Source organism: Stenella coeruleoalba (genome assembly GCF_951394435.1).
Source record: "Stenella coeruleoalba genome assembly, contig: scaffold_55, whole genome shotgun sequence".
Lineage (NCBI taxonomy): Eukaryota > Metazoa > Chordata > Mammalia > Artiodactyla > Delphinidae > Stenella > Stenella coeruleoalba.
In genome coordinates, this window is record NW_027646028.1 from 2,018,629 (window position 1) to 2,027,393 (window position 8,765).

Below are 8,765 nucleotides of genomic sequence, written 5' to 3' on the forward strand. Positions count from 1 at the left end.
GTGGCTGTGTCTTTTTGATTTTAATTTCCCTAAGCTATAGGACCATAAGTGGAAGTGCCCTAGGCTCTGTTGCTTTGTTTTTTAGATGTTTCAGGAAACACCATACACTTCTCCCGAGTGGCTGTTGGCAATTTACATCCCGCCCATCAGCATAACAAGACTCCCAGTTCTCCATGGCCTGTCCTGACTTTCTGGATTTTACACTTTTTTCAGATGGCCCTTTTGACCGGGGGGAAGTGAGACTTCATTGTAGTGCAGATTTCCTTTGCAAGCTTGCTTGGTTGGCCAAAAAGGGCGTATGCGTTTTTTCCTGAATATATTCAGGAAAAAACGCATACGCCCTTTTTGGCCAAGTGCATCATTGTGGACGTTCTGCCTCTTTTCCTATGCTTTCAATGCAATTCCAGTCTACCTCCTGAAATCGGTTTCCTGCAATTCTGCCCCGCTTTCAAGTCCTCTTGGCAGCCTTACTTCAGTCTATTTTTGGACGATAGCTGTCATTTATAACTCTGCAGGTTTGTGAATTACAGTGCCCCTGAGCTCCTTTCTTCAACTCGCTTTCTTGTGACCTGGCCGCAACACCGCAGGATGGCTTCAGGCCCTAATCTGGTTCCGATACGGCACTCTGAGCCTTTGGTTAATTCCTCTTCCTGGTGGGAAATGAGAGTTAAATTTGCCCGTCCAGACACCTCCAGCTAGTCTCTCATTGTTTCTCGCTATTCCTGTTCATCTTTTCAGAAATTGCAAACTGGGCCAAACAAGAGGTTAAAGGGACTGACTCTCCAAGTGGGGAGAGTGTTAGTTAAGCGTCTGGAATGTTGCACCCGAGTACCAGGGGAGGAAAACTGAGACACATTTGAACACGTCTCCCGTTCACACGGTTGATCATACTCTGGGTTCCACATGCATGTTTTACCTGAAGGAAGAATACCTTAAACCTGGAGAGTTGAGACCCGTGGAATGGGTACCATGCAATATGAATTCAAAGAGTCTTCATTTGCTCACCGAACCTCTCCAATCCTATCACTGCTGCTTTTATGGCCCTGTACACATGCTTGATTCTCTTTTGGAGACATAGCAATCCATAGGTTTTAAGATACTTAGTAGTCAGGTACATTCTTAGGCGTTTAATATGGGGTGTTGAGTCCATTTCGTTGAGCAAGGAGTAGCTCTTGTCTATTCCATATTTGGCTTAAGGAACTTTATCTGTGCTCATTTCAATCTCTGGCTTTATGCAGCACCCCAACTCACTTTTCCCCTTAAGCAAGCATAAGTTGGTTTTCTAAATTTGAGACCCTGTTCTGTTTTGGAATTCAGTTCCTGTGTAGCCAAGTTTACATTCCATGTATTAGTGATATCTTATGATGTTTCTTTTTCTGTGTGACTTATTTCAGTTAGAATCATCGTACCTGAATTGACTCATTATGCTGCTACGGGCCTGATGACATAGATTTCATTGCTGAGTGATACTGCATTGTACGTAAGTACCACAAGTTCTTTATCCATTTTTCACTTTCTGTGATATTGAACTTGTACGGTAAACGAGGTTCTTGTAAACAGAGGCGTCCCAAACTTTGGGGTGGCTGTGTCTTTTTGATTTTAATTTCCCTAAGCTATAGGACCATAAGTGGAAGTGCCCTAGGCTCTGTTGCTTTGTTTTTTAGATGTTTCAGGAAACACCATACACTTCTCCAGAGTGGCTGTTGGAAATTTACATCCCGCCCATCAGCATAACAAGGCTCCCAGTTCTCCATGGCCTGTCCTGCCTTTCTGGATTTTACACTTTTTTCAGATGGCCCTTTTGACCAGGGGGAAGTGAGACTTCATTGTAGTGCAGATTTCCTTTGCAAGTTTGCTTGGTTGGCCAAAAAGGGCGTATGCGTTTTTTCCTGAATATATTCAGGAAAAAACGCATACGCCCTTTTTGGCCAAGTGCATCATTGTGGACGTTCTGCCTCTTTTCCTATGCTTTCAATGCAATTCCAGTCTACCTCCTGAAATCGGTTTCCTGCAATTCTGCCCCGCTTTCAAGTCCTCTTGGCAGCCTTACTTCAGTCTATTTTTGGACGATAGCTGTCAATTATAACTCTGAATGTTTTTGAATTACAGTGCCCCTGAGCTCCTTTCTTCAACTCGCTTTCTTGTGAGCTGGCCGCAACACCACAGGATGGCTTCAGGCCCTAATCTGGTTCCGGCACGGCACGCTGAGCCTTTGGTTAATTCCTCTTCCTGGTGGGAAATGAGAGTTAAATTTGCCCGTCCAGACACCTCCAGCTAGTCTCTCATTGGTTCTCGCTATTCCTGTTCATCTTCCGCAGAAATTGCAAACTGGGCCTAACAGGAGGTTAAAGGGACTGACTCTCCAAGTCGGGAGAGTGTTAGTAAAGCGTCTGGAATGTTGCACCCGAGTACCAGGGTACGAAAACTGAGACATATTTGAACACGTCTCCCGATCACATGGTTGATCATACTCTAGGTTCCACATGCATGTTTTAGCTGAAGGAAGAATACCTTAAACCTGGGTAGTTGAAACCCGTGGAATGGGTACCATGCAATATGATTTCAAAGGGTCTTCATTTGCTCACCGATCCTCTCCTAATCCTATCACTGCTGCGTTTATTCCCCTGTGCACATGCTTGATTCTCTTTCGGAGACATAGCAATCCATAGGTTTTAAGATACTTACTAGTCAGGTACATTCTTAGGCGTTTAATATGGGGTGTTGAGTCCATTTCGTTGAGCAAGGAGTAGCTCTTGTCTATTCCATATTTGGCTTAAGGAACTTTATCTGTGCTCATTTCAATCTCTGGTTTTATGCAGCACCCCAGCTCACCTTTCCCCTTAAGCAAGCATAAGTTGGTTTTCTAAATTTGAGACCCTGTTCTGTTCTGTAATTCAGTTCCTGTGTAGCCAAGTTTACATTCCGTGTATTACTGATATCTTATGATGTTTCTTTTTCTGTGTGACTTATTTCAGTTAGAAACATCATACCTGAATCCACTCATTGTGCTGCTAAGGGCCTGATGACATAGATTTCATTGCTGAGTGATACTGCATTGTACGTAAGTACCACAACTTCTTTATCCATTTTTCACTTTCTGTGATATTGAACTTGTACGGTAAACGAGGTTCTTGTAAACAGAGGCGTCCCAAACTTTGGGGTGGCTGTGTCTTTTTGATTTTAATTTCCCTAAGCTATAGGACCATAAGTGGAAGTGCCCTAGGCTCTGTTGCTTTGTTTTTTAGATGTTTCAGGAAACACCATACACTTCTCCCGAGTGTCTGTTGGCAATTTACATCACGCCCATCAGCATAACAAGGCTCCCAGTTCTCCAAGGCCTGTCCTGCCTTTCTGGATTTTACACTTTTTTCAGATGGCCCTTTTGACCGGGGGGAAGTGAGACTTCATTATAGTGCAGATTTCCTTTGCAAGCTTGCTTGGTTGGCCAAAAAGGGCGTATGCGTTTTTTCCTGAATATATTCAGGAAAAAATGCATACGCCCTTTTTGTCCAAGTGCATCATTGTGGACGTTCTGCCTCTTTTCCTATGCTTTCAATGCAATTCCAGTCTACCTCCTGAAATCGGTTTCCTGCAATTCTGCACCGCTTTCAAGTCCTCTTGGCAGCCTTACTTCAGTATATTTTTGGACGATAGCTGTCATTTATAACTCTGCAGGTTTTTGAATTACAGTGCCCCTGAGCTCCTTTCTTCAACTCGCTTTCTTGTGAGCTGGCCGCAACACCACAGGAGGGCTTCAGGCCCTAATCTGGTTCCGGCACGGCACGCTGAGCCTTTGGTTAATTCCTCTTCCTGGTGGGAAATGAGAGTTAAATTTGCCCGTCCAGACACCTCCAGCTAGTCTCTCATTGGTTCTCGCTATTCCTGTTCATCTTCCGCAGAAATTGCAAACTGGGCCAAACAGGAGGTTAAAGGGACTGACTCTCCAAGTGGGGAGAGTGTTAGTAAAGCGTCTGGAATGTTGCACCCGAGTACCAGGGGAGGAAAACTGAGACATATTTGAAAACGTCTCCCGTTCACACGGTTGGCCATACTCTGGGTTCCACATGCATGTTTTAGCTGAAGGAAGAATACCTTAAACCTGGAGAGTTGAGACCCGTGGAATGGGTACCATGCAATATGACTTCAAAGGGTCTTCATTTGCTCACCGAACCTCTCCAATCCTATCACTGCTGCGTTTATGCCCCTGTACACACGCTTGATTCTCTTTCGGAGACATAGCAATCCATAGGTTTTAAGATACTTACAAGTCAGGCACATTCTTAGGCGTTTAATATGCGGTGTTGAGTCCATTTCGTTGAGCAAGGAGTAGCTCTTGTCTATTCCATATTTGGCTTAAGGAACTTTATCTGTGCTCATTTCAATCTCTGGTTTTATGCAGCACCCCAACTCACCTTTCCCCTTAAGCAAGCATAAGTTGGTTTTCTAAATTTGAGACCCTGTTCTGTTCTGTAATTCAGTTCCTGTGTAGCCAAGTTTACATTCCGTGTATTACTGATATCTTATGATGTTTCTTTTTCTGTGTGACTTATTTCAGTTAGAATCATCATACCTGAATCCACTCATTGTGCTGCTAAGGGCCTGATGACATAGATTTCATTGCTGAGTGATATTGCTTTGTAAGTAAATACCACAACTTCTTTATCCATTTTTCACTTTCTGCGATGTTGAACTTGTACTGTAAACGAGGTTCTTGTAAACAGAGGCGTCCCAAACTTTGGGATGGCTGTGTCTTTTTGATTTTAATTTCCCTAAGCTATAGGAGCATAAGTGGAAGTGCCCTAGTCTCTGTTGCTTTGTTTTTTAGATGTTTCAGGAAACACCATACACTTCTCCCGAGTGTCTGTTGGCAATTGACATCCCGCCCATCAGCATAACAAGGCTCCCAGTTCTCCATGGCCTGTCCTGCCTTTCTGGATTTTACACTTTATTCAGATGGCTCTTTTGACCGGGGGGAAGTGAGACTTCATTGTAGTGCAGATTTCCTTTGCAAGCTTGCTTGGTTGGCCAAAAAGGGCGTATGCGTTTTTTCCTGAATATATTCAGGAAAAAACGCATACGCCCTTTTTGTCCAAGTGCATCATTGTGGACGTTCTGCCTCTTTTCCTATGCTTTCAATGCAATTCCAGTCTACCTCCTGAAATCGGTTTCCTGCAATTCTGCCCCGCTTTCAAGTCCTCTTGGCAGCCTTACTTCAGTCTATTTTTGGACGATAGCTGTCATTTATAACTCTGCAGGTTTGTGCATTACAGTGCCCCTGAGCTCCTTTCTTCAACTCGCTTTCTTGTGAGCTGGCCGCAACACCGCAGGATGGTTTCAGGCCCTAATCTGGTCCCGGCACGGAACGCTGATCCTTTGGTTAATTCCTCTTCCTGGTGGGAAATGAGAGTTAAATTTGCCCGTCCAGACACCTCCAGCTAGTCTCTCATTGGTTCTCGCTATTCCTGTTCATCTTCCGCAGAAATTGCAAACTGGGCGAAACAGGAGGTTAAAGGGACTTACTCTCCAAGTGGGGAGAGTGTTAGTAAAACGTCTGGAATGTTGCACCCGAGTACCAGGGTACGAAAACTGAGACATATTTGAACACATCTCCCGATCACATGGTTGATCATACTCTAGGTTCCACATGCATGTTTTAGCTGAAGGAAGAATACCTTAAACCTGGTTAGTTGAAACCCGTGGAATGGGTACCATGCAATATGACTTCAAAGGGTCTTCATTTGCTCACCGAACCTCTCCAATCCTATCACTGCTGCGTTTATGCCCCTGTACACATGCTTGATTCTCTTTCAGAGACATAGCAATCCATAGGTTTTAAGATACTTACTAGTCAGGTACATTCTTAGGCGTTTAATATGCGGTGTTGAGTCCATTTTGTTGAGCAAGGAGTAGCTCTTGTCTATTCCATATTTGGCTTAAGGAACTTTATCTGTGCTCATTTCAATCTCTGGTTTTATGCAGCACCCCAACTCACCTTTCCCCTTAAGCAAGCATAAGTTGGTTTTCTAAATTTGAGACCCTGTTCTGTTTTGGAATTCAGTTCCTGTGTAGCCAAGTTTACATTCCGTGTATTAGTGATATCTTATGATGTTTCTTTTTCTGTGTGACTTATTTCAGTTAGAATCATCATACCTGAATCCACTCACTCTGCTGTTAAGGGCCTGATGACATAGATTTCATTGCTGAGTGATATTGCTTTGTAAGTAAATACCACAACTTCTTTATCCATTTTTCACTTTATGCGATGTTGAACTTGTACTGTAAACGAGGTTCTTGTAAACCAAGGCGTCCCAAACTTTGGGGTGGCTGTGTCTTTTTGATTTTAATTTCCCTAAGCTATAGGACCATAAGTGGAAGTGCTCTAGGCTCTGTTGCTTTGTTTTTTAGATGTTTCAGGAAACACCATACACTTCTCCCGAGTGTCTGTTGGCAATTTACATCCCGCCCATCAGCACAACAAGGCTCCCAGTTCTCCATGGCCTGTCCTGCCTTTCTGGATTTTACACTTTTTTCAGATGGCCCTTTTGACTGGGGCGAAGTGAGACTTCATTTTAGTGCAGATTTCCTTTGCAAGCTTGCTTGGTTGGCCAAAAAGGGCGTATGCGTTTTTTCCTGAATATATTCAGGAAAAAACGCATACGCCCTTTTTGGCCAAGTGCATCATTGTGGACGTTCTGCCTCTTTTCCTATGCTTTCAATGCAATTCCAGTCTACCTCCTGAAATCGGTTTCCTGCAATTCTGCCCCGCTTTCAAGTCCTCTTGGCAGCCTTACTTCAGTCTATTTTTGGACGATAGCTGTCATTTATAACTCTGCAAGTTTGTGAATTACAGTGCCCCTGAGCTCCTTTCTTCAACTCGCTTTCTTTTGAGCTGGCCGCAACACCGCAGGATGGCTTCAGGCCCTAATCTGGTTCTGGCACGGCACGCTGAGCCTTTGGTTATTTCCTCTTCCTGGTGGGAAATGAGAGTTATATTTGCCCGTCCAGACACCTCCAGCTAGTCTCTCATTGGTTCTCCCTATTCCTGTTCATCTTCCGCAGAAATTGCAAACTGGGCCAAACAGGAGGTTAAAGGCGCTGAGTCTCCAAGTGGGGAGAGTGTTAGTAAAGCATGTGGAATGTTGCACCCGAGTGCCAGGGGAGGAAAACTGAGACATATTTGAACACGTCTCCCGTTCACACGGTTGATCATACTCTGGGTTCCACATGCATGTTTTAGCTGAAGGAAGAATACCTTAAACCTGGGTAGTTGAAACCCGTGGAATGGGTACCATGCAATATGACTTCACAGGGTCTTCATTTGCTCACCGAACCTCTCCAATCCTATCACTGCTGCGTTTATGCCCCTGCACGCACGCTTGATTCTCTTTTGGAGACATAGCAATCCATAGGTTTTAAGATACTTACTAGTCAGGTACATTCTTAGGCGTTTAATATGGGGTGTTGAGTCCATTTCGTTGAGCAAGCAGTAGCTCTTGTCTATTCCATATTTGGCTTAAGGAACTTTATCTGTGCTCATTTCAATCTCTGGTTTTATGCAGCACCCCAACTCACCTTTCCCCTTAAGCAAGCATAAGTTGGTTTTCTAAATTTGAGACCCTGTTCTGTTTTGGAATTCAGTTCCTGTGTAGGCAAGTTTACATTCCGTGTATTAGTGATATCTTATGATGTTTCTTTTTCTGTGTGACTTATTTCAGTTAGAATCATCATACCTGAATCCACTCACTCTGCTGTTAAGGGCCTGATGACATAGATTTCATTGCTGAGTGATATTGCTTTGTAAGTAAATACCACAACTTCTTTATCCATTTTTCACTTTATGCGATGTTGAACTTGTACTGTAAACGAGGTTCTTGTAAACCAAGGCGTCCCAAACTTTGGGGTGGCTGTGTCTTTTTGATTTTAATTTCCCTAAGCTATAGGACCATAAGTGGAAGTGCCCTAGGGTCTGTTGCTTTGTTTTTTAGAAGTTTCAGGAAACACCATACACTTCTACCAAGTGTCTGTTGGCAATTTACATCCCGCCCATCAGCATAACAAGGCTCCCAGTTCTCCATGGCCTGTCCTGCCTTTCTGGATTTTACACTTTTTTCAGATGGCCCTTTTGACTGGGGGGAAGTGAGACTTCATTGTAGTGCAGATTTCCTTTGCAAGCTTGCTTGGTTGGCCAAAAAGAGCGTATGCATTTTTTCCTGAAAAAAACGCATATGCCCTTTTTGGCCAAGTGCATCATTGTGGACGTTCTGCCTCTTTTCCTATGCTTGAAATGCAATTCCAGTCTACCTCCTGAAATCGGTTTCCTGCAATTCTGCCCCGCTTTCAAGTCCTCTTGGCAGCCTTACTTCAGTATATTTTTGGACGATAGCTGTCATTTATAACTCTGAAGGTTTGTGAATTACAGTGCCCCTGAGCTCCTTTCTTCAACTCGCTTTCTTTTGAGCTGGCCGCAACACTGCAGGATGGCTTCAGGCCCTAATCTGGTTCCGGCACGGCACACTGAGCCTTTGTTTATTTCCTCTTCCTGGTGGGAAATGAGAGTTAAATTTGCCCGTCCAGACACCTCCAGCTAGTCTCCCATTGGGTCTCCCTATTCCTGTTCATCTTCCGCAGAAATTGCAAACTGGGCCAAACAGGAGGTTAAAGGCACTGACTCTCCAAGATGGGAGAGTGTTAGTAAAGCATGTGGAATGTTGCACCCGAGTGCCAGGGGAGGAAAACTGAGACATATTTGAACACATCTCCCGTTC